The following is a 26,622-nucleotide window of genomic DNA, read 5'->3' as shown; positions in this document are numbered from 1 at the left end:
CTGTGTGTCTGTCACCATGCCGAGCACTTCACACTCGTTTTCTCACATGCATTATCTCTGTTTTCCAGATTAAAAAAAAAGCCCTGGGGCTCAGAGAGGTTAAGTCACCCAAGGTCTTGGTGCTAATATATGGCAGAGATGCATTAGTTTCCTGTGGCTGCTGTCACAAATTACAGCTTAAAACACACACACACACAATTTTTTTTTTTGGCTATTCCCATGGCATGGGGTAGTTCACAGGCCAGGAATCGAACCTGAGCCACAGCAGCTGCTGCAATGACAACGCTGGAAACTTTAACACAATGCTCCACAGGAGAATTCCACAAATTTATTTTCTTATAGTCTGGAAGTGAAGAAGCCTAAAATCAGGGTTTAAATCAAGATGTTGGCAGAACTGGACTCCCTTTGGAGGCACTAGAAGAGATTCTGTTGTGCCTTTTCTAGCTTCTGTGCACCACTGCAGCCTGTGGCCTGTGGCCCCTGCCTCCACCTTCCAGCTAACGGTGTAGCATCTCCCCTCTGACCTCTGCTGCCATGCTCACATCGCCCTCTCTCTCCCTGACTCTCCTGCCTCCCTCCTATAAGGGCCCTTGCGATCACTTTGCCCCCCACCTCAGGTAATCCAGAGGAATCTCCCTTCTCAAAAATCCTTAAAGTAATCACATCTGCAAAGTCCCTTTTGCCACCTAAAGTTATCTAAGCACAGGATTGTTTGTTTGTTTGTTTGTTTGTTTACAGCTGCATCTGCAGCATATGGAAGTTCCCAGGCTAGGGGTCAAATGGAGCCTACAGCTTGTGGTGCATTGGGTTTAAGATCCAGGGTTGTCATTGCAGAGGCTCAGGTTGCCGCCGTAGCACAGGTTCAGTCCCTAGCACAGGAACTTCCACATGTTGCAGGCATGGCCACGGGAAAAAAAAAAAAAAAAAAACAGGAGGAACCTCTGGTTAAACAGAGCAGATGGACCACAAATATTCACTTCCACTTCCTCCTAAAAACCCCCATGAATGACAGTGAAGGCATCAGGATGTATAGATCCACAAGACAAAGGGAAAAGAGAGACGCCAATTACATTGTTGAAAGGCCAGTCCAGCTTTTTCTTTTTTCTTTCTTTTTCTTTTTTTCTTTTTTTGCTTTTTAGGGCTGTACTCGTGGCATATGGAAGTTCCCAGGATAGGGGTCAAACTGGAGCTGTAACTGCCGGCCTATGCCACAGCCACAGCCACTCAGGATCCAAGCCACATCTGCAACCTACACCACAGCTCATGGCAACGTCGGATCCTTAACCCACTGAGCAAGGCCAGGAATCAAACCTGCAACCTCATGGTTCCTAGTTGGATTCATTTCCGCTGTGCCAAGACAGGAACTCCCCAGTCCAGCTTTAAAAGCTGGGAAAGCTGACAGCTCAATGTGACTTAGCAGCATGACCCTGCAGACTGGGGAGCCCAATAAAAGCCGATGGCACCAAAGAAACCCCAGGGGGACTCTGCGGATGCCCTCCAAATCCAGGGTGCCACGTGGGGCTGGAAAGGGGAATTTGCAGCTGTCAACTGCCTCCACCACCCTCCGTGCTTTAGGTCCCCTCCCCCTGAGCAGAACACGCTAAGTCCACCCTCTGCTGATGGTGGATCGGGAGGCTAACCTGCACTGCCCAGGATGATAGCCACCTGTAGCTGTTTAAATTTAAATGAAATTAAGGAAAGTTAAATAAAATTAGAAGTCAGCGCCTCAGTCCCACTCGCCACATTTCAAGCGCTAACATCCACGGAGCTTGTGGCTCCCGTATTGCTCAGCGCGGGTCTAGCGTGTGTCCACCGCTGCGTAAAGTTCCACTGGAGGGCGCTGCTCCAGACCCTGGCCATCCAGAGTGCGGCCTTGGGCAGCAGCATGGGCAACCCTCCAGCCCTGTCAAGAAGGTCCAGCACAGGGGACCGTGTGTGATTGGGTCACTTTGCTGTATAACAGAAATTGAAGAACCATAAATCAGCTATACTTTAATTATAACTTAAAAAAGGACAAAGAAAAGAAAAGGCAGAATCTTGGGCTTCATTCAGAACTGCTGAATGAGAAATGCCCTTTATTACTCAGATCCCCAGACAATTCATATGCACCTTTGACTTTGAAACTCTGGCTATAAATCGGGTTGAGGGAAAGGGCTGTCACTGTTGTGGCTTGGGTCACTGTTGTGGCTTGGGTCACTGCTGTGGCATGGGTTCTATCCCTAGCCCAGGAACTTCCATATGCCATAGGCACGGCCCAAAACAACAACAACAACAACAAATTACTCCAGGAGATCCAACATTCTAATAAAATGAATTTCAAAATGATTAAGCAGAAAAAAATCAAGAGGAGGAAATTATCAAAGAATATCTGGACATTTACCAGAAATTAAGGACAAGAATTTTCAGAATGAGAAGACCCATAGAGTCCCAGAACAATGAATAAAAAAGACCCACAATGGGGCTCACCATTGTGACTTTTTAGAACACGGGGAATAAAGAAAATATCCCATACACATCTATAGATTTTTTTTTTTTCCTTTTGGCTGCATGCAGAAGTTCCCCAGCGATGGATCAAACCCAAGGATCAAACCCTCACCAGAGCAGCCACCCAAGCCGCTGCAGTAACAACGCCAGATCCTTAATCTGCCCCAAGAGAACTCCTATCTACAGATTTTTGTTTTGTTTGGTTTTTTTGCCATTTATTGGGGTGCTCCCGTGGCATATGGAGGTTCCCAGGCTAGAGGTCCAATTGGAGCTGTAGCCGCTGGCCTACGCCAGAGCCACAGCAATGCAGGATCCGAGCCGCGCCTATGACCTACACCACAGCTCATAGCAACGCCGGATCCTTCACCCACTGAGCGAGGCCAGGGATCAAACCTGCAACCTCATGGTTCTTAGTCAGATTTCCACTGCGCCACGAAAGGAACTCCCTCCTATCTACAGATTTAAAAAATAAGGTCAAATACCAATAAAAGGATCTATATTTAGGTGAAAGCAGAATGGCAGTGGATTTGACAGCAGCAGCACTGAAGCTCTGAGATAATTCCAAAATTCTGAGCGAAAATAAGCTCCAGCCTAGAAGTGGACCACAAGCCAAACTAAATACTGAGTGTGAGGCAGAAGAACACTTTATCTTACAAAGCAGCATTCGAAGCTTCGCAAAACATTGCGGGGCATACGAAGCTTCACAAAAAATCCACTTTACCCCATGCACCTTTTCCTGGGACACTCCGGGAGGATTTGCCCCACTAGTTGGGGATGCATGAGCAAGGCAGACAGCTCACGGGACTCAGGGAGCAGGGGGTGAGTGCCCGGGGTGGCCCCACAGCAGGTTGGGGGCAGCCAGTCCAACTCAGGGGAGGAGGGGGGTGCAAGCAGATTCCGCCAGCCAAAAAAGAAAAACTGGTAGGTTTTCTGGGTGTGTGTCCTGGGAGGAAAGGAGACCCACTCTTCTGCTAGAGAGTTTGAGGGGTGAACCTAGGATGGAAAATTCAGCTCCTCCAAAAGGCTTAAGGAACCAAACTCCCCCCTCCTGCTCCTGCCCCCACAACGTCTCTTTCACTGTTGCCCACGCCCTCTGTGGCAGCCGTGGAAGTCAACTCCTGTGCTCAGAGCATCTGCTGGAAACCAGTCTGAAAACCACCGGGTCCACAGCCCTCTGCTTACAAATGGGGAACTCTGAGGGCCGGCTAGGCGCACGGCGCATGCGGACAAGAAGGTTCATTGGTTATTCATTTGGTTCATTTTCCAGAACTCCTGTCTGATTCATTCAAGACAAGATTAGTAACAACAATAGCAAGAGCCAAAGTGAACCAGCTGCTGAGCACCAAAGGTCCCGCTCCGCCCTGCGTCTCCCCCTCAGCTTTGCCCTCCACCACCTGGCAGTGGGGACTGTGCGTCGTTTCTAAAATGCACCAACTGAGGTTTCCAAGTTCCTTCTCACTGGCATCTATTAAAGCAAGAACACATCGATGTAACTGAATTGTGTCCCCCACGGACAGGCCACTGTGAATTTCTGGAGGAAGAAAAACTGGGGGTGGGAGTGCAGGGGAAAAACCCAAACCCACGCCCCCTGGGAACCAGGTGCCTGTCCCGTGGCACCCCGGCTACCCTTCTTCTTATTATTATTTTTAAGAGCCCAGGGCCCCTAACAACTTCCAATGATTTGAGCTCATCCCTAACGCTGACCTTTCGGGGGTCTCGCTTTGATTCTCTGCCTCTCCGTCTCCTCCAAGAGCTTGACCAATCTCAAGGTCTTTGTCGTGAAGGCGTTGCTGTGAACTCTATCTGGAGTGTCTGCACTTTAGTATGGAATTCAAAGAACTGTAGGACCCTGTAACTGTATCACGTGACTTCAACGTCCTGGGCACTTATCACCTTTCCTGTTTGGCAGGGTCACCACCAAAAGCCCGACAGTAAAGCCTGATGTGAGGCGCAAGAACTCTGGGCTGGAAGCTGGCTCAGGTTTCGAGTCTTACCTCTGTCACTCACCTGCTGTGTGACCTTGGGCAAGTCACTCGTTCTGCCTGGTCTTCAGTTTGCTTTCCTGCAAAGTGCACAGCTGGGACCCGGTGCCCTCCCTCTCATGCTCCTTCCATCTTGTGACTCTCTTGCCTCCTGGTTTGGTTCAGGACGTGGCCCTCACCCTCCCCGAAACTTGCCTGCCTCCCACACCTTCCATTCCAGAAGGAACACCCCTCCCCTTTCCTGCCCAAGCTGGGGCCTGGTAGGCGCTGGACTGCAGACAGGACAGGAGGTGGGGAAACAATCCGGGCCATTCAAGCCGCCCGCAGTGAGAGCTGGCCCACAGCCAGTCACAACAGGCACCGAGATACAGAGGGGCATTTGTCTGGGGGACCCAGGGTTCATTGAAACCTTCGCTCGTTCTTTTCTCTCTCCCTCTCTGATGGCAGGACCAGCCCCCAGCTTTGCTAGGAGGTGAGATGTGGACACCGTGCAGACCTGAGCAGCCCCTCCATGCGCTGGGAAACCAGACAAAAGCAGGGAGGTGGGAAGAAAGGCAGGGGAGCCATGTGTGCAGGGTGGCCATCCTGAAGGCAAAGGATAGAGACTGGCATGTGGCTTTGGAGAGGGCAGGGGGCAGTGGGGAGGGGCTCTGGAGGTGGGACTACTTCCCCACGCTGAGTACAAGGAAGGGACTTGTGAGCAAGGTGCTTCCTTCTCCTCCGGGCCTCAGTTTCCTGAGCTTTAAAATGGGACTGTTTAGGAGTTCCCGTCATGGTGCAGCAGAAACAAATCTGACTAGGAACCATGAGGTGGCAGGTTCGATCCCTGGCCTCGCTCAGTGGGTTAAGGATCTGGCATTGCTATGGCTGTGGCAAAGGCTGGCGGCTACAGCTAGGATTAGCCCCCTAGCCTGGGAATGTCCATATGCCTCGGGTGTGGCCCTAAAAAGACCAAAAAATAAAAATAAAATAAAATAAAATAAAACGGGGCTATTTATCCCACCCTTTAGGCTGCGAGGACTCAATCAAATAACATGATGAACTTGCAAACAGCATGGTGTAGAGGAGAAAAGCGTTTGGATTCAGGTGGACCTGGGTTCAAATCCCACCTCTCTCACCTCTAAACTCACTGTTGTTTGGGAGGTACCTTTCAGCAGCATTTAGAACTGTACTCAGGAGTTCCCTGGTGGCCTCGCAGTTAAGGATCTGGTGTTGTCACTACTATAGCTTGGGTCACTGCTGTGACATGGGTTTGATCCCTGGCCCAGGAACTTCTGCATGCCCCAGGTGCGGCCAAAAAATAAAATAAAAAAGAGCTGTGCTGGAGTTCCAGTCATGGTGCAGTGGAAATAAATCCGACTAGGAACCATGAGGTTGCGGGTTCGATCCCTGGCCTTGGTCAGTGGGTTAAGGATCCGGTGTTGTCGTGAGCTGTGGTGTAGGTCACAGACGAAGCTGAGATTTGGCGTTGCTGTGGTTGTGGTGTAGGCCGGCAGCTGGTAGCTCTGATTAGACCCCTAGCCTGGGAACCTCCATATGCCTTGAGTATGGCCCTAAAAAGACATAAGACAGGAGTTCCCGTTGTGGCACAGTGGTTAACGAATCCAACCAGGAACCATGAGGTTTCAGGTTTGATCTCTGGCCTTGCTCAGTGGGTTAAGGATCCGGCATTGCCGTGAGCTGTGGTGTAGGTTGCAGATGTGGCTCGGATCCCACGTTGCTGTGGCTGTGGTGTAGGCCGGTGGCTACAGCTCTGATCAGACCCCTAGCCCGGGAACCTCCATATGCAGCAGGAAGCGGCCCTAGAAAAGGCAAAAAGACAAAAAGAAAAAAAAAAAAAGACATAAGACAAAAAAATAAATAAATAAAAATTTAAAAAGCTGGCTCACCAATATAGCAGCCACTAGCCGTCTGTGGCAATGGAGTCCTTGAAATGTGGCTGGTCTGAACTGTGTTGTAAGTGTAACATACCCACATGACGGCAAAGACTTAGCACGAAATAAAAGAATACAAAAATCTCAGCAATTTTTTTATATGGCTTAGATGTTGGATAATATTTGGGATATGTGTTCAATAAAATATATTGTCAAAATTTAATGTTTCTTTTTAGTTTTTTTTTTTAATTGTATTTTTTGGCCACCCCGTGGCTATGGAGTTCTTGGGCCAGAGATCAGATCAGAGCTGCACTTGAGACCAAAGCCACAGCTGCCGCAAATACTGGAGCCTTAACCCACTGTGCCCGGCTGGGGACTGAACTTCCGTTGCAGCGCTCCCAAGACACTGCTGATCCCTTTGCACCACAGCGGGAACTCTTTTTTTTAGGTTTTTAATGTGGTTACTAGAACATTTAATATTATACATGTGGCTCATATTATATTAAACGACACTATATTAAACAGCTCATTCATTTGTTCATCTCTTCACATGTCTTCATTTAGTAAATATTCATTAATCACACACAATGTGCTAGAGATGTGGCTAAACACTGAAGATAAAAAGGAGACAGTGTAGGGGAATTCCCGTCGTGGTGCAGTGGTTAACAAATCCGACTAGGAACCATGAGGTTGCGGGTTCGATCCCTGCCCTTGCTCAGTGGGTTAAGGATCTGGAGTTGCCCTGAGCTGTGGTGTAGGTTACAGACGCGGCTCAGATCCTGCGTTGCTGTGGCTCTGGCGTAGGCTGGTGGCTACAGCTCTGATTAGACCCCTAGCCTGGGAACCTCCATATGCCATGGGAGTGGCTCTAGAAAAGGCAAAAAAAAAAGAAAAAAAAAAAAAGGAGACAGTGTAGGTCTGGCATTTGAGCCCACATGGAGCTTATGAACTATACTTTAGAGATACCAAAGAGCCTGTGTTCTTCACACACGCAGCCCGTAGCACTAATTGCCTCTGCTCATATTCATGCTTCTTTCTAGAATGAGTTCCTAACCCTGGCATGTGTGGCCCCAAAAAGACCAAAAAAAGATGAGGAAGACGAGAGGCAAAGCCAAGCCATCCAAAAGCTGTCCAAGGCTGAGGAGAAAGAATAATTACAGCTTATTTCCTGCTCCTTCCTGCTGTGTCAGCTCGGGGTTACAGAACTGAGCTTCTCTGGGAGACAGCCCCTGGGGGCCTCCAGGAGGCAGGGTGACATAGATATTGTTGTGCTCTCTGCCCCAGGCCTTGGGCTCTGAGCAAATACCACAGCCTGAAAGGGAGGCCGTGAGGACGAGTGAGCTCTGGGCTCGGAGTCAGGAGACCTTGTTCCAGCCCTGACCTGAAGGACAAGGACATCAGGTGACATGTTTTCATAGGAGAGGGACCTGGGAGGTGAGATTTCAGGGTGAGCCGGGGTGGGGCGTGGCCCTCTGGCTCAGTTCTTGCAGACAGAATAAAGGCTGCTCCTCGCACCCCGGCTTGGCATTCCAAGCCCTTCCCACCATTCTCCTGCCTCCTGTCCCGTCCCACACTCTGAACCTTGGCTCTTTGGGACTATTGAGTCCCCACCTCCCACCACCCATAGGATTTGTCCCTCGCCTGGAATGTCCTCCTCGTCCCTCCAAATGGCAGTATTTTGGAAGCGACAGAGGGGTGGGTTTTAGAATTAAGACGTGGGCTTGAATTCTGGCTTGAGTGTCCTTAGGCTTGCGACATGCCCTCCCTAAGACTGTTTCCTTAGCTGTGAATAGACTTTGTGATTCCTCCTTCCTGGTTGCAACAATCAAACGAGATACTAATCATTAATAATGAGTATCAATTACTTAGGCTTACTGCGTAAACCAGGGATCTATGAGAGTTTTGCATGCGTTAAGTCATTTAGCAACGCACATCAAACCTCTAGCAAAGGAGTTCCTGCTGTGGCACGGTGGATTAAGAATCCAACTGCAGCTGCTTGGGTAGCTGTGGAGGTATGGGCTTGAAGCCCTGCCTGGCACTGTGGGTTAAAGGATCCAGTGTAGGTCACAGCTGTGGCTCAGGTTCAATCCTTGGTCCAGGTTCAATCCTTGGTCCATATGCCCTGGGTGCAGCCATAAGAACAAAACAAAACAAACAAAGACCCTTTAGCAGAATGAGTGCCTGATGCATGCTGGGTGCTAATAGATGCTGCTTTCCTTCTCCAGGACCTGCCCAAAGCCTCACCATCAAACTCACGTAGGTCGGTCTCTTCTGAGACTTTTCACAGCATCTTATAGGTACCTTGGTTACAGCGCTTATCACTTGGAAGTGCGGTAATTGGTAGATAGGTCTGTCTTCTTTCTGTTCTAGGAGCTCCTTGAGAAACAAATTCATGCACACATAGAAGCTGCGTGGGAGAGATGGGCTTTAGCAGATGCCCTAGGATGGGGTGGCTTTGGACCTACCCTGAACTCTCTGGGCTCTGGCTCCCCAAACTCTGGTGATGGCCATCGGAGCCCCTTGCTCAGCTCCATGCAGATGCCAAGGCCAAGTTGCACCCTCCTCTGGGCTCTCATGTCGCTTGGACTTGGACGTGTGCCCTAATTTTTTGGTCGAAAACCAGGACACTTGTCTAGCAAAGTGGGTCCATGAGACGTTTAAATGGTGATCTAGAAGCTACAGAAAGAATGCAGAAATACTAGAATTTCCAGGAGAGTCCAGTGGCTTAGTTCCGCAATGAACTCCCAGAGCCATGCACACGGCATCAGTAATTGCCCAATAAATGTTAAGTAGATTGGGGCAGTGTGTTTTTTTTCACTCCAATGTGATACACAACTGTAAAGGAACAGAGGCTGCCAGACTTCTTCCCTTGGACAAAGAATTAGAACTGCAGAGACCTTGGCTTTCCCCAGACTGTCTCTCCATCATTCCAAGACCATCAATGCCTCGAGCTGGCTACAGAATAAAGCCCCAATTCTTTGTCTCATCAACCAAGATTCTGGTTGTTTCTTTTATTATTTAAGTATTTCCTCCACAAGAATTTTCACTGTGGGTCTTTGTGTATTTCACCTTCTGAGGTTTTATTTGCCTAAGAATATTTTTAGTATGACCTCATGTTTGAATGACAATTTGGCTGGCTTTAAAATTCTGGACTGAAAGGGTTCTTTTCTTTCAATTCTTAGTAACATTACTCTTTGATCTCCTTTATGAAGTGTTGTTATTGAGGCAAATAATGTCAATCTGATTCTTGTCACTTCGGTTTTTTTGCTTTTTTTGTTTTGTTTTGTTTTTCTCTTTTTAGGCCTGCATCCGAGGCATATGGAGGGTCCCAGGCTAGGGGTCGAATTGGAGCTGCCACTGCCAGCCTAGACCAGAGCCACAGCAACGTGGGATCTGAGCCACCTCTGTGACCTACACTACTGCTCATGGCAATGCCAGATCCTTAACCCACTGAATGCGGGCCAGGGATGGAACTTGCATCCTCATGGGTACTAGTCAGATTCGTTTCCGCTGAGCCACGATGGGGACTCCTCTTGATTCTTGCCCCTTTGTAAGGGATGCTACTTCTCTCTGCCCTTCCTCTGTTAGTCTTTCCTATTCTCCATTTTACCCTGATATCTCTGTGTGCATTTTTCTCTATTTCTACTGTTGGCTACTCTGTGAATCCTCTCAATAGGTGTTTATTCATTTTCCTTTAATTCTGGATTATTTAATGTCCATTATTTCTTCAAGTCTTTCCTCTTCTCCATTTTTCTTTTTCTCTTCTTTTGGGATATCTACTATTCTCCATCTCTCTTAGGTCTGCTTTTTCATTTGTTATCTCTTTATCTTTTCCTGCTTCCTTCTGGGATAGTTTTCAATCTGATTTTCCTCTTTACTAGTTGCTAATTCAGTGGTAGCCATCCTGATATTTATGCCACATATTGTGTTCTTTCTTTATTTATTTATTTAATTTTTTTGTCTTTTTAGGGCTGCATCTGCGGTATATGGAAGTGCCCAGGCCAGGGGTTGAATCGGAGCTGCAGCGGCTGGCCTACACCACAGCTCACAGCAACGAACAATGCCAGATCCTTTTTCTTTCTTTCTTTCTTTCTTTTTTTTTTTTTGTCTTTTTAGGGCCGCACCCAAGGCATATATAGAAGTTCCCAGGCTAGGGGTCCAATCGGAGCTGAAGCTTGAAGCTGCAAGCCTGCACCATAGCCACAGCAATTCGGGATCTGAGCTGCGTCTGCAACCTATACTACAGCTCATGGCAACACCGGATCCTTAACCCACTGATTGAGGCCGGGGTTCCTGGTCTCTTAATTCTTGTCGAGTCCTCATGGATGCTATTCGGGTTCGCTAACTGCTGAGCCACAACGGGATCTCCTACTTTATTTATTTATTTTGGCCACCCCGAGGCATATGGAGTTCCTGGGCCAGGAATCAGATGCGAGCCACAGTTGTGACTTAGACCACAGCTGTGGCAACACTGGATCCTTAACCCCCTGTGCCAGGACAAGAATCAAACCTATGTCTCAGTGCTCCCAAGATGCTGCCAATCCCATTGCGCCATAGCGGGAATTCCTATGTCCTTTACTTCAAATATTATATATTTCACAGCTAATCTTTTGACTTGGTTCTCTCCTACGGCTTCTTGTTCTTTGCATTATTTTATGAATTTCTTCCCTTATTACTATTATTATTATTTGCCATGGTATTCAGTGGCTTGATGTGGGACCTCAGTTCCCAGACCAGGGATTGAATCTGGGCTGAAGTGGTGAAACCATTGAGTCCTAACCACTAAACCTCCAGGGAACGGCTCTTATCTTTTAAAATGTAATTATTATGCTTTACTTTAAAATCTTGGTCCCGGGAGTTCCCTTGTGGCACAGTGGGTTAAGGACCAGGTGATGTCACTGCAGTGGCTTGGGTCACTGCTGTGGCATGGGTTTGATCCCTGGCCTGGGAACTTTTCACATGCCACAGGTGCAGCCAACAAATAAATAATAAAAATTTTCTCCATCTGCTTCGATCATTCTGCCTCAGATGGCATATGCAGTTTAATTGTCTATCTTTAGAATAGTTGTACTTCCCAGGTGGCAAATTATTTTGTTGAGTGAATTCAAGTTCCCCTGGGGGTACTTGCTCCCAGCAATGTATCCTGGGGAAGGGCCAAAGCATTAGAAGAGGAAAAGATGAGCCCTGGGGCGAAGAGCCACACAGACTCCCTCAGCCACCACCTTCCAGCTGGCCCTGTGCCAGAGTGCCTGTCAGGTTTCATCTTTGAGTTCCAGGAAGCAGCCTTGGGAGGCAATAGACTCCTCCTGTGAGATTCCACAGGTTGGGATGGGGGATGGAGTTGGAGGGGCCTTGATGGGCGAGTGAGTGCCCGAGCCTTCCTGGACTTTTTTGGTTTTTTAGTCTTTTGTCTTTTTAGGGCTGCACCCACGGCATATGGAGGTTCTCAGGCTAGAGGTCCAACTTGGAGCTGCAGCTGCCAACCTATGTCGCAGCCACAGCCATGCAGAATCCAAGCCACATCTGCAACCTACACCACAGCTCACGGCAACACCAAATCCTTAACCCAGTGAGCGAGGCCAGGGATTGAACCTGCAACCTCATGCTTCCTAGTTGGATTCGTTTCCACTGCGCCATGATCGGAACTCCGCCTTCCTGGTTTTGATCAATTCCTCACTCCACCAGGGCTTTCAGTTGCCCCAGACATCCATCCCATCCCCCCATGCCCGCCCCAGGATGATAGCTGCCAATTTCTGCACTTCAGGGGCAGGAAGCAGGGACTATTCCAAGACAGGCAGCAGGGAGCCAAAGCAGGCAGGCATCCCTAGAGAGCAGGACAGTGGATAGTTAAGTCCAACATGCATTCATTCCACACTGAGGGTGTGTCTGTACCAAGGCGCTGTGCTGGGCAACGGGGAGGAAAGAGTCTGTGCCCATGGAGGTCAGGATCTGACAACAGACCAGCAAGCTCAGCTCAGTCCCCTCCTGGCAACACTTTCAGGCAACTCACTTAGTCTTTCTAAGCCTCGGTTTCTTCATCTGCAAAACAGAGATGATAATTTCTCTCCATAGGTTCCTGAGGCCTTCAGGAGAGCACATGGCAAGGGACCACAAAGGCCCAGCACACCGAGAGCTCTCAAAACACACGTTGCTCTTGCTATTATCACAGTGGCAAGTTATCTTGTTTCTGGGGATTAGGTAGGGACTTGGAGCTGCTTCTATAGGATAAATGAATCCCCTTTCGACCTCTGGACAAACCAGTTCCCCTGAAGGTCTGAGCCTGGAGAGAAGGCCAAGGTCGGGTGTCTAGAATTTCCACGGAAGAGGACAGAGTGGGCTTGGCGCTCAGAAAAGTTTCGGTCAAAAAGTAGCGAGGCAGGGGGTGGAAATTGGTGGGGAAGTGAATAAACAAACCAAGTTACATTTTCCAGAGGGAACTATTAATACCACCACAGCATCAAGATTTCCAATAATTAGTCCCTTTTCTGCAGTTTTTCTTTCTTTCTTTCTTTTTTTGGCCGTGCCTGTGGCATGTGGAATTTCCTGGGCTTCAACCCGCTGCACCACAAGGGAACTCCCTACAGTTTCTTGCTTGTTTTTTTTGTTTGCTTTTTGTTTTGGGGCAGGTTTTCTTTTTTTTTTTTTTGGTCTTTTTGGGGCCACACCCTTGGCATATGGAGGTTCCCGGGCTAGGGGTCGAATCAGAGCTATAGCCGATGGCCTAGACCACAGCCACAGCAACACCAGATCAGAGCTGTGTCTGCGACCTACACCACAGCAACGCTGGATCCCTAACCCACTGAGCGAGGCCAGGGATCGAACCCAAGTCCTCATGGATACTAGTCAGGTTCATTAACCACAGAGCCACGATGGGAACGCCTGTGTTTTTTTGTTTTGTTGTGTTTTTTAATTGAGAAGGGCAGTAGAAAGAGGAGGTTAGAACTTCCTACTGCGTGGGCTTGAATCTCACCTTGTCTCTCCTTAGCCTCATGTCTATGTCTCTACTGGGCTTAGGAGACAAAGTGCCCAGGGCTCAAAATACTTTGGTGTGGCTCATAGAAATGTTCCCACGGACGCAGATAATGGACTGTGGTTGCTGAGGGGGAGGGAGTGGGATGGACTGGGAGTTTGGGGTTAGTAGATGCATTTGGGGTGGATAAGCACTGAGATCCTGCTGTATAGCACAGGGAACTCTATCTGGTCACTTGTGCTGGAACATGATGGAGGATAATGTGAGAAAAAGAATATATATATGTATGACTGGGTCACTTTACTGTACAGTGGAAATTGACAGTACACCGTCAATCAACTCTAATAAAAAATTTTTTTAAAAAGTGTTCCCATCTCTTTCAAAATCGGAAGAAAACAGGAACTTTTAGGTTGAAGAAAATGTTTTAATATATCGATGTGGTCCTTAATGTAACTGTTCATGTTTTTTAGGAGGAAGGGGCTCATGAAGGCAAAATTGCGGCCCCATTTAGTTCTGGTGACAACCAGCAAGTGGTCTCGGAACCTCCATCAGAACGAGGGGATAACACGTCTCACTTCCTGGGCCGCTGTGGGTGTTAAAGGGATGGAGGCATGTGGAGCATTTTGAGCTGTGTGGGCACCAGTGAGCTCTGGGCAAACAGGAATTAACTGTGCCTCTCCCTCCGGGACCTGCAGGCTAAAACCATAGGAAACCCGGAGAAGGGTTACAGGATTAGGGACAGCAGTCTGGGAATGTTACACAATTGCTTTTTACTGCACAACACACTGAAAGAGATCACCTTGACTCTTTTTTTTTTTTTTTTTTTTTTTTTTTTTTGGCTTTTTAGGGCCACACCTGTGGTATATGGAGGTTCCCAGGCTAGGGGTTGAATCAGAGCTACAGCTGCCGGCCAACACCACAGCCACAGCCTTGTAGGATCCAAGTTGCATCTGCAACCTACGCCACAGCTCACGGCAACGCCGGATCCTTAACCCAATGAGCGAGGCCAGGGATCGAACCCACAGTCTCATGGTTCCTAGTCGGATTTGTTAACCACTGAGCCACAATGGGAACTCCAAAGAGATCACCTTGATGGAACCTTCAAGGCCAGGCCATGTGTGCCGGGGTAGGGGTGGGGGCTGGGCAGGGGGTGCTGCTACAAGAAGCCAGACAAATAGCAGTGGAAAGAGCCGTCTGTATTCACAGGGCAGCCCCAAGGCACGCATCAGCTTTGGAGGCTGAGTGAGTGAAGGAAGGAATGATTAGTGAAATGAAGAATCCTGAGGCTTCTGGGCCCTAAAAGTTGGCTCAACAGGTCCTAAGACACAAGCTTCTCTGAAGGGGAGGGGAAATTGATATTTATGGGCTGCTGTGGATACGGTATCCTCTTTAATACATTAGGAAAGTGAGGCTCAGAGGGGTGATGTGGCTTAAACTAGACCCCGTGGCATGAACGTGGGGGTCTGCATCCCTACTCTCTGTCCTACCCTCACTGCTGGCAGAGGCCACCCTGGATGGAGCTAGGCCTGCTGGCCAGCCAGGGTCTGCAAGGATCTCTGAGATGCCACGTTCTTCTGCCTCCTCAAACCTCAAGCAGGTACCATGAGATCTGGCAGCCCCACTGAGGGCCCCCAGCAGCTCAGGAGTGTCTGGCTCAGGCAGGAGGCCCCGCACGACAGGCTTGGAAGCCTCTCTGTCTTACAGCCTGGCACACCTTTTCCTTCCTTAGGCCAAACTGCAGCCACCACCTCTGGGAGTTTCAAACCACATGAAAGGTTCCAGCCCTGCTGCCACCCTCTGGCCCTACCCCTCAGCTTTACCTACACCCAGCCTGGCTCAAGACTCTGCAGAGACACGCTGGCAGGCTCTTGCCTGGGCTCAGCCCCTTCCTCTCTTCCTGCCTCCTCCTGCCCACCTAGGATCTAGCCTTCGGATAAGGAATTCCTTTGAAAGAAAACAAACAGGGATCCACCCAGCCAGATCCCAAAGCCAAGAATGGGATCCCAGAAGCCCAGATGCCTATGACTGCATCCGGAGGCCAGAAGGATGGAGATGGAGACGCCGATAGGGGCAGGATGCTGGGCACTTGGAGCTTGTCTAGGAGAAACAAACGTGCTGCTGCTCCTGGGCTGCCTGCAGAGGCCCTGCCTGGCAGCCGTGCCGGCCGCATCTCACACAGGCGCTGCCGGCCAGCAATGTTTAGCCTCGGTTAGAGAGCTTCCTATTTTGGAAGGTTTTTCTTCAGTATCAAACATGTATCTTTTCAAACATAAGTGCATATATATAATTTGGTGTCTTTATTTTCCTCATTTGTGAAGTGCTGTTTTGTTTTTCTTTTTCTTTTATGACCACACCTGCAGCATATGGGAGTTCCTGGGCCAGGGTGGGGGGGTGGGGGGGTGGGCTATTGTATATAGTGTTGCATGAATGAGTCTGAGCAGCAGCTGCGACCTGAGCCATGTCAGTCAAATACTTAACCCACTGTGGACCAGCGGGAACGCCAAGGTTTTGTTTTTTGTTTTTGTTTTTGTTTTTTTTTTTTTTGTTGTTGTTGTTGCTATTTCTTGGGCCGCTCCCACAGCATATGGGGGTTCCCAGGCTAGGGGCTGAATCGGAGCTGTAGCCACCGGCCTACGCCAGAGCCACAGCCACGCGGGATCCGAGCCGCGTCTGCAACCTACACCACAGCTCATGGCAACGCCGGATCGTTAACCCACTGAGCAAGGGCAGGGACCGAACCCGCAACCTCATGGTTCCTAGTCGGATTCGTTAACCACTGCACCACGACGGGAACTCCCTTGTTTTGTTTAACTAAAAGGGTTTACTGGGCAACTTAAAATCCACTTTACTTTTTTTTTTTTTTTCTTTTCTTTTCTCTTGCCGCCCCATGGAGTTCCTGGGCCAGGGATCAGACCTGAGCCACAGTTGTGAACTAAGCCAGAGCTGCTGCAGTGCTGGGTCCTTAAGCCAGGGATCAAACCTGCGTCCCAGCTACCTTTCTTTTTTTTAAATTTCCACTCCATTTTCTTGGACAGTTGGAAAGTAAAGGGAAGTGCTGCAACACTTAGAGTTCCCGGAGAATTTCATGGCCCACTGTAGTGACGAAGCACTGAGACTCGGAGATTTCAGGTCCCCCCCCCCCACCTCCCCCTGCCCCGGCCATGCCCAGCTCTCCACTGACTGAGCGCATCTCATCCTCTCTGGACTCCAGTCTCGTCACTTGAAATGGGGGAGCCCTCTATTACCTTTAAGGGGCTCTGTAGCGCCCACACTCTGTGACCCCGCATCCCAGGAACAACAGGACAGGGATCAGCTTGGACTTCACTCTCCTCCTCTCAGAGCCCCCAGAGGGTCTTGGGGTGGGGGGGACGGACGGTCAAGGGCAGCAGGGCTGGGAAAAGGGGCATGGAGCCCAGGCCTCTCCCTGAGATGTAAATGTTTGCTCCCAGTGGGCTCTTCTCTGAGGAAAAGACACTGATGGTGGCGGGAGAGAGGGTGGAGGCGCGGAACGTGTGATGGGGGATGCGCCCTGCAAGTTGGGCAGCGGGGACGGGACAGAGAAAAAGAACTTCTGTGAGTGTCTACACCAGTCCTGCCATCAATGCTCATCAAGGAGCGCCGAACCCACCTCGCTCAGAGCCAAGGGCCCCCATCCCCAGCCTGGGTTTGTGCATTCCTCAGACGTTCACTCATTGCCTACTACGGGCCGGACATGGTCGTAGGGGGATACGGTGAGGAAGGAGGCAGGCTTGCTCTCTGCTCTCAGAGTTTCCATGGGAAACGGGTATTCAGTATCATGAAAAATTACAGAAAGTGCTAAAAGGAGAAGCTTTGAACTTGGCTCTTTCGAGGGACACGGTGCCTCCCATGTCTTCTTGATGTGTGTCCCAAATCTCTAACCACTTCTTTTTTTTTTTTTTTTTGTCTTTTTAGGGCCACACCCACGGTATATGGAGAGTCCCAGGTTAGGGGCTGAATTGGAGCTGTAGCCACCGGCCCACGCCACAGCCACAGCAACATGGGATCCAAACCACGTCTGTGACCTACACCACAGCTCACAGCAACGCCAGATCCTTAACCCACTGAGCGAGGCCAGGGATCGAACTGCGTCCTCATGGATGCTAGTCGGATTCATTTCCACTGAGCCACTACAGGAACTCCCTTACCTCCACTTCAGATCGTGGTTTCTCACAAATGGATGTCTAGTCGCTGCAGGGAGATGGGAACCCAATGACGCTGCCTGCCAGGATGTCAGACAAGCTGAAGGCCCCTGACTTTGCTGAGTGGCGCCGCCCTGAGGACACAGCTCCCTCCCAGCCTGAGGCAGGAGTGGCCACAGTGCACAGGGGTGATAAGGGCTGCAGGAAACAGCCAGGGGGATAAGCTGTTGATTTGACACCATGAGAGCAGATTTCCCCAGAGACCCAGCAGGTTCCCCTGCTCACTGTACACACCCAGCAGCTGTCCTGCCTGGCACCACACTGCCCCCTGCAGCACCTCAACACCAGCCAGGAGACCGCAGGACAAGGTGAGGAATCTCCTATCCCCACAAAAGGGGCCACAGGAGCCCCTTTTCCTTTTTATCTTCCGTTCCCATCAGGTCCCCACAGTCCTTTGCTGTCTCTTGGAGGTGGACACTTAGAGGACATGAGAAAGGTATCTGGCCTACGGAGAGTTCTAGCTCCTTCATCTCCTGCCATGGGGCTGCTGGGACTCAGGATTCCATGATTTTGTGTGCCCTCCCTCCCTCCCTCTGTGCTCTGGCTAAGCTTACCACGTTACTCCTCTGCTCCCTCCCCCCCAGAAGAGGGGGTGCCCCAAATCTGCTCCTCTGGGCTTATGTTTACACTGCTCCATCCATCTAGACCCTGTCTCCTATATCACACGCATCTTCTTAGGATCGGCCATCTCTCAATTCACTGCTATTTGTTGACGACTTACCACATTGCAACTGCCGTACTACATACTCACTCATCGTTCATTCATTCAACAAATGTGTAGTGAGATCTACTCTATACCAGACACCATAAAATGGTGAACCAAATAGACACGGTCCCTGCCCCCAGAAGCTCCCAGTCTAGTGGAAATGAACAGCTTCTATTTATTGAGTGCTAAGCACTTTATATGGACTATCTGACAATATCAAAGAATCTGCTTTGTTCAAGGAGCACATCAAACTGAACTGTAGAGAAATGCAGGGTCCTGGCCAAGACTAAGTTAGCCACCCCCTAAGGGGTAAGGCAGGGATTCCAAGCCCAGGTTGATTCCAAAGCACGAGGCTTTCTTTCCCAGCCGCGCTCAATCTCACGTCTTCCAAGGAGCACTCCAGATTCTCCTCCAGGACTAGAGGGCTTCCTTGGTCCTCTAAGCCAGCTCTAGTATTTGACACATCCATGTCCTCCTCCTGCCAGTGTACCCGGGCCACAGAACCTGTCCTCCCATCTTTCCTTTGGAGTCACCTGGGAGCTGCGGAGTTTGCCCATCCAGAGCTAGAACCCTGGGTTCCTCCCCCTGCTGTGGGTTTTTATGCAGATCTTCCTCCCCACAGGGCCGACCCATTAAGACGCCCCTTTCGCAGGTGAAACCAACAGAGGTCTTGAATGGTTCAAAATCCCCTCTACCTCTCAGCGGGCCAGTTTGCTAGCTTTTCTTCCGGGGATTCTCCGTCAGAGGCTTTGAAGGGGAGGAGGGACAAGGAAACGATCTGTCTGCTGGATGCCCAGAATATCAACCCCCCAAACAGGCCGGCATTCAGGGTGGGTGTCCGCGCTGCGTCGAGAATGCTCTCCTGGCACCAGTACTCATGTCCCATCCGCATGGCCAGAGCCGGAGAAGACGAACCTCGCCTCTCCAGCCTCTCACCATCGCCCACCGCCCCCGCGCGCAGACTCCAGGCACTCCCTCCAAAGAAGGTGGGTGCGAGGCTGGGAAGCCCCGTGGCTCCTCTCCGGGCTCCCCTCCACCGAGTGCGGCCAGCAGGTGAACAGCGAGCCGCCGCGCCAGAGCCGGGTCGCCCGTGACCCCCGCAGACCCGGCGACCCCGGCGTCTTGCACCTCCTACCTGCTCCGGGGAGCCCCGCGCCCCGGCCGCCACCCGCTCGGTCTCCCGCCGGCGACTTCTCAGCCACCCTGGCTCTCCCCGTCGTGATCCCGCCCTCGGCCCCGCCCCGCGCAGGTGATCCTCGGGGCTGCCCTGGGGGCGCCAGGCTGGGACACTGACGTGGCGGCGCCTCCCCGTGGTGTCCTCGCGCCCCTCCCGGCCCGGGTCCTTCTTGGGACTCCACGTCTGGCAACCCCACCCTCCGCCTTGGGCGCTCAGCCCTCCAGACCACTTCTCCCAGGGCGGACGGGAGAAGGGAACTTACAGACTCACCAGGCCTGTGGGAGCTGCAGGGGGGTTTGTGCAGATGCCTTTAAAGCAGGTTGTGCTAATCCTATTGAAGGGACTGGGGTAGGGGCGGTTGGGGTCTGAACCATATAAAATGTTACACTAGGAGGTCTGCCAGCTCGAGAGGGTCAATAACTTGCTCTGTAGAATCGGACTGTTTCTTGCATCGGACTGGCTTATGGATGGATCCCTGGAGCCCAGCACTCTATCCTGAGCACGCAATGGGCCTCCAACCAATATCTACAGAAAGAGGGAGAGATCTCAGGGGAATCCCAACCCCTCTCCGTTTACAAACAGGGAAACTGAGGCCCAGGAGTTGCCCCAAATCACACAGCCAGGTTTCCTCATTCTTTTTTTTTTTCTCTTTTTACTTCTGCACCTGTGGCATATGGACTCCCAGACGAGGGGCTGAATTGAAGCTGCAGCTGCTGGCCTAAGCCACAGCCACAGTAGCACGGGATCAGAGCTGCATCTGCAACCTATGCAGCAGTTTGCAGCATCGCAGAATCCTTAGCCCACCGAGTGGAAGGCCAGGGACTGAACCACATCCTCATGGACACTATGTCCTGTTCTTAACCTGCTGAGCCACAAGGGGAACTCCAGGTTTCCTCATTCTGTTTTCAAATTACTTCCAGAAAGTGTTTGGTTTGGGGGCCTGCTGCTTTGCCACTGGTGCTGTGAGATGCTGTCAAAGCCTTGGTAACTTCCTCCCAAGTTGGCTGAGAACTGAGAAAGGATCTGTTGTGTTTTCATAGGAAGGTCAGGTGGTTTTTTTTTTTTTTTTTTTTTTTTAGAGATTTTTCTTTTTCTTTTCAGAAGTCATATGCCATTGTTTTTTTTAAATTTTATTTTTGTTTTATTTCATTTTATTTTACTTTTTTGTCTTTTGTCTTTATAGGTCCACATCCTCGGCATATGGAGATTCCCAGGCTAGGGATCTAATCGGAGCTGTTGCTGCCTGCCTACGCCACAGCCACAGCAACACAAGATCTGAGCCGCGTCTGCAACCTACACCACAGCTCAAGGCAACGCTGGATCGTTAACCCACTGATTGAGGCCAGGGATCGAAGCCAAAATCTCATGGTTCCTAGTCGGACTCGTTTCTGCTGCACCACGATGGGAACTCCAGGTGGTATTTATTAACAAGGATTGATTAAGAAGTGAAATTCTGAGAATCTCTATATTATGCACCTGTAAGGTATAGTAGTGTACCATCAACTATACTTCATTTTTTTTTTTCTTGCTTTTTAGGGCCGCACCCGAGACGTATGGAGGTTCCCAGGCTAGGGGTCCAATTGCAGCTACAGCTGCTGGCCTATACCACAGCCACAGCAACTCAGGATCCAAGCCATACCTGTGAGCTACATCACAGCTCAAGGCAACGCCGGATCTGTAACCCACTGAGTGAGCCCAGGGATCAAATTTGTGTCCTCATGATTGCTAGTCAGATTCGTTAACCACTGAGCCATGACGAGAACTCCCAAGTATACGTAAATTTTTTTTTTTGTCTTTTTGCTATTTCTTGGGCTGCTCCCACGGCATATGGAGGTTCCCAGGCTAGGGGTTGAATCGGAGCTGTAGCCACCGGCCTACGCCAGAGCCACAGCAACGCGGGATCCGAGCCGCGTCTGCAACCTACACCACAGCTCATGGCAATGCCGGATCGTTAACCCACTGAGCAATGGCAGGGACCGAACCCGCAACCTCATGGTTCCTAGTCAGATTTGTTAACCACTGCGCCACGACGGGAACTCCTATACGTCAATTTTTTAAGCAAAGTGTAATTCTGTGATTCTACTTCTTCACCAAAAACATGAGACTCAATCTTTGGCTTCAAAGAGCTTTTCTGGTGGGAGAGGCAGATCTGTGCACAAAGCAGGGGCTGTGAGGGAAGACAGAAGGCAAGGAGCTCCTGGTGAGAGATGGTGGGCTGGTCCTGAGACCTGAGATCTAGAAGGCCACTTCAAGATGCTTCCAGAAGCTCTTTCTGGGTTGGGCATGGGGTCAAGGGCTCTGCAATCAGATGGCCTCAGGTTCTGATCCTGACTTCATTGCTTACTAATTGCAAGATATGAACTATTTTGTTTGTTCCTTTTTTTAGGGCTGCACCTGAGGCACATGGAAGTTCCCAGGCTCAGGGTCAAATCGGGCCTGCAGCTGTGAGCCTACACCACAGCCACAGCAACACTGGATCCTTTACCCACTGAGCGAGATCCCCACTGAGCCACAACGGGAACTCCTGAACAGTTTTTTTTTAAGCTCGCTGAGATGCAGTTTCTTCCAGTTAGATAAAAATAATAATATACTTACCTCAGTATAGTTGTGAGAATTAAAAATGAAATAAGGCTGGAGTTCCCTTGTGGTACAGTGGGTTAAGGATCTGACATTGTTACTGCTGAGGCGTGTGTCCCTGCTGTGGCATGGGTTTGATCCCTGGCCCAGGAATTTTTATATACCATGGGTACAGCCCCCCAAAATGAGATAATGCTTTTTTTTTTTTTTCCAGGGCTGCACCCATGGCATATAGAAGTTCCCAAGCTAGGGGTCGAATCAGAGCTACAGCTACTAGCCTACATCACAGCAATAGCAATGCAGGATCCAAGCTGCACCTGAGACCTATATCACAGCTCATGGCATGCTGGATCCTTAACCTAGAGAGCGAGGCTGGGGATCGAACCCAAATCCTCATGGATGCTAATCGGGTTCATTAACTGCTGAGCCATGAAGGAAACTCAAGATAATGCTTATAAAATGCTAGATAAATGGAAGAATGATTATGCTAAGTGGTAGGGGGCTGGCTGCCCACACAAAGGGGACCTTAGTATCTGGTAGGCCCCCCTCTGGGGATTCAGTGGTCTTCAGCCCTCTGTCATCCAGGGCTCTGCTCCCCTTTCTGCTTTCTCCCCTAACCCAGGCCAACCAGGTCACAGGACCACGTCTCAGGACCCTGCCCTGTCAGAATGACTTTGCACACACCTGCCCTGAGGCTCTTGGGAATGAAACTGAAACCAAGCAGGACCCTGCAGGGCCTTCCCCAATACAAGCCCCTCTGTGCCCCCTACTTCTTGTTTGACCTTCCCCAGTTCCAAAGAGCAGACTCAAGCTGTTAATGATTAGAAAACAGAGTCAAAGATTCCTAGTTCCTCCTGAAGGGATATTGATAACTATCTGACACATGTCCTTGAGTTGTCCTGCAGAAACTAAGATCCCCACCTCCCAACCCGGTGAGCATGGTGACCACATGCTGACCACAAGCAGGTAGACCCCAGACTGGTTAGAACCAGAAGACTGATGATTGAGATTCAAAAAACATCACCCTCTCACCTCATCACCAACCAATCAGAAGAACGTTCATGAGCTGATCATGTACCTGCACCCTTCCCCCTGATGTTACCTTAAAAACCCTTGCTTGATGACCAGGGGAGTTCAGGTCTTTTGAGTACCAGCAGTCCATTCTCCTTGCCTGATTCCCTGCAATAAATGCTGTATTTTCTTCACCACAACCCAGAATCAGTAGCTGGGCTTTGCTGGCCTCAGGTGAGCAGACCCAAGTTTGGTTTAGTAAAACTCTTCCCTCTCACCAGACTCCGCCATACGGACTTGACCAAGGTCAAACACACAAGCCAAGCCCATCAAGGCAGAAGCATAAAAAGGCTCCAGCTAATCCTCATCTCTTGATTTATTTAGGTATTACATCCTCCTGAATGTTCACAATAGGCCAGGCACTCTGCAAGATGGGGCAGAGCCAATGGGGGCCCCTCCCCACCCTCCACCTTCCAATGGAGATGTGGGACAGCTGATACACAAGCACAAAAGATTGTAACACAAGAGGAAGATAGTCTGTGAAAAGCCCTATGAAGGAAATAACATGCTCTCTTTGATCATTACACGTGGGGGGGGGCAGGGCTCCTTCAGAAAGGGAAGGAGGACCATTTGCAAGGAGAAGACAGGTGGGCTGAGATCTAAAGGATACGCAGGCAGGTGCAAGAGGGGCTGGGGCTGGGGCTGGGTGGAGGGAAATCCCATAAGGAGAGTGTGGTTGACTGGAGTCGGGGCTGGAGGGCAGAGTGGACAGGATGAGGTCAGATCTCATGAAGTCTTAAAAATCAGAGTGAGGAGTTCAGATTTAATTCCAAGAACCATGGAAAGTCATCAGAGGGTTTAAGAAAGGCAACAGCCTGATCTGACCTAGTTTTTTGTTTTGTTTTTGTTTTGCTTTTGGGGGCTGGACCTGTGGATATGGAAGTTCCTAGGCGAGGGGTCCAATCAGAGCTGCAGCTGCCAGCCTACACCACAGCCACAGCCATGCCAGATCTGAGCCTTGCGTCTGTGACCTACACCACAGCTCAGGGCAATGCTGGATCCTTAACCCACTGAGCGAGGCCAGGGATGGAACCCACATTCTCATGGATACTAGTCTTATTCTTAACCCACTGAGCCACAGTGGGAACTCCCCTGACCTATGTTTTTAATAGGCCACTCTGGCTGGTTGAGAAGAATGGACCAAAGGAGCCCAGGGAGGAAGGTGATGTGGAAAGGTGGCGGCAGAGGCAGAGGAGAGAAAGGGTCAGATGTGGGATGTATTTTGGAGGACCGGCAGACAGGAATTGCTGATGGGGAGGAACATTCAAAGAAGACCATGTCGTGGTTTGGTTGCTGCTGAGCGGTCATGTCCTGAGCAGCAGAAGCTTCCATGACCAGAATCAGACTCTTCCTCTGCTGAGCAGGATGCAGCTCCGAGAAGTTCAGGTCAGCCCCGGATCTTCCACCCACCGTCTGAGCCCAAGCAGGTGCGGAAATGTGTAGTAAAGGCAGAGCTCCTAGTTCCCAGTCTAGAACCTGCCCGACCCACTGGTCTTGACTTATTCCTTGCGCAAACCAGGAAGAGATCATCTAAGGTGCCACACTGGGCGAAGGGATTATCAAGTGATGTTCTGCATGTAAAAACTAGCAACAGTCATGATGCTAAGTGATAGAGAATGACCAGCCATTGTCCTTCACCAGAGAGGCAGCAGGCAAACATCCAGGTGTTTCTAGGGGTAGAAATGTGCATATGTGAAATTGTGATGTTTAGTAAGAAATATGTCTTTATCCAAGGTTTCTGGCTCCCAGCTCCCCAAACCCCGTAATTCCTTAGTGATTAGCACAAGAGGGGCAGCTTTGGTTACAATGTTTGGTTTTTGCCCTCAGTTCCTAAAATAGCTTCAGAGTGATAAAGGTGAAATGAGTGTCTTCTGTGATTCATAACAAACCCTGTTTGGAGTTCCCGTCATGGCTCAGTGGTTAACGAATCCGACTAGGAACCATGAGGTTACGGGTTCGATCCCTGGCCTTGCTCAGTGGGTTAAGGATCTGGCATTGCCACGAGCTATGGTGTAGGTCACAGACACAGTTCGGATCCCACGTTGCTGTGGCCCCGGTGTAGGCCAGCGGCTATAGCTCCGATTAGACCCCTAGCCTGGGACCCTCCATATGCCTCGGGTGTGGCCCTAAAAGGACAAAAGACAAAAACAGAAAACAAACCCCTCTCAACCACACCTGAATTTATGTTAATGAGGTGATTTTTGGAAAGCCTCTAGGGAACCTAAAGATGAGAGCCAGTTGCCAGGCCAGCCAAGTGATTCAAGGGTTGGGAAATTTTAGTGCCACCCGCCCCACACCGGAGGAGGTGGAGGTTGATTCAATGACCAATGGCCAAAATTTAACCAACTGTGCCTGTATAATGAAGCCCCCATAAAACCCCAAAAGGACAGGGTTCAGAGAGCTCCCCAGTTGGCAAATAAGAATGCAATGGGTCTCTCACCTCAGAGTCCACAGGGACTTCACTGTCTGTTTCTCTTCATATGGCTGTTGATCCACATCCTTTCATGTCCTTTGTTGGAGTTCCCTGGTGGCTCAGTGGGTTAAGGATCTAGCACTGTCACTGCTATAGCTCAAGGTGCTGTGGTGGCACAGATTCAATCCCTGGCCCAGGAACTACTTTGTGGTGCAGGCATAGATCACCCCCCCAAAAAAATGTCTTTGTAATAGCCAGTAATCTAGTAAGTACACTGTTTTCCTGCATTCTGTGAGCAGACTGATGGAGTCCAAGGAGGGGGTCACGGGAACCTCTGCTTCATACCAGGTCATCAGAAGCACGGGTGAGAACCTGGACATTTAGTTGGTATCCAAAGTATCAGGCTTGTAGGACTAACCCTACCTGTGGGAGCCATAACCCGTGGGATTGGATGTTAACTCCAGGTGGACGGTGTCAGAATTAAGTTTTAGCACACCCAGCCGGTGTCACAGAATTGCTTGCTGTTGAGAAAACCACCCTACATCTCCGCGCTCCACCCCCCACACTGGGTGGCCAGCATATTGAGAGGAGAGGAGACATAGTATGTTTTCACATAAGCGTGTGTAAAAAGAAAATGAAAATGCACGTGCAGACTCCAACGACTATATAAAATGTCTGTCTAGCTGATGAAGATTTGGAGGGAATTTGGTGGAATGTAAATAAAATGGGAGATTTTTCTATGTTCTTTCTTCTGTCGAGATGGTGATGTTTATGCAAAACAGTTTTACACGTCAATGAAAATGGCTTAGAAAATTACCCAACAAACCGCCCCGGTTTCAAATGTACCATATGGAGCCTTAGGTGCTGGGAGATTTAAAAATAACAAGAAACTGCTCTTTCCACATGGAAAATACTTGAATGCACTGAGCTCTTCTTCATTGTCTTGTTAGCAGAGCGTGTTGTTGGGAACCAGCCTTTGAGCACCTGGGTTTTTATCTCCTGGCCGGGGCTGTGCCGTCTCTCACTTCTGCCCTCGGAGCCTTCATCTGCTATTTATGGCTTTTGAGATGGTTGCTGGGGAAACGAGGCAAATGTCATGTAGGATTAGAATGCAATTTCAGGGAGAGATGGAGCCCGGAGAATCATGA

The 26,622-nt window shown here is 49.9% G+C and overlaps 1 protein-coding gene across 4 annotated transcripts in view; it reads right to left on the bottom strand.

The window, feature by feature from the left end:
* The window catches only part of NCMAP (non-compact myelin associated protein), a 40,838-nt gene extending 21,406 nt beyond the window's left edge, over window positions 1-19,432 (bottom strand). The window contains exon 1 of one of the 4 annotated variants that reach the window (XM_005665097.4): window positions 19,372-19,432. The gene's annotated coding sequence lies outside the window, so the exon portion shown is untranslated. Of the gene's footprint in view, window positions 1-4,188; window positions 4,392-4,478; window positions 4,625-19,371 lie in introns of those variants that run through there. The other 3 variants (XM_003127704.5, XM_013999054.3, XM_084963379.1) reach the window with 3 other exon arrangements.
* Window positions 19,433-26,622: the final 7,190 nt, after the last annotated feature.

This window comes from Sus scrofa, chromosome 6, assembly GCF_054392235.1.
Source record: "Sus scrofa isolate SSC_HxYL_T2T_F1_AM1 chromosome 6, Sscrofa_HxYL_maternal_Yorkshire_Landrace_v2.0, whole genome shotgun sequence".
In the NCBI taxonomy this organism is placed as follows: Eukaryota; Metazoa; Chordata; class Mammalia; order Artiodactyla; family Suidae; genus Sus; species Sus scrofa.
The sequence above is the reverse complement of the archived record's forward strand: the minus strand, read 5'-3'. Positions and strand labels throughout refer to the sequence as shown.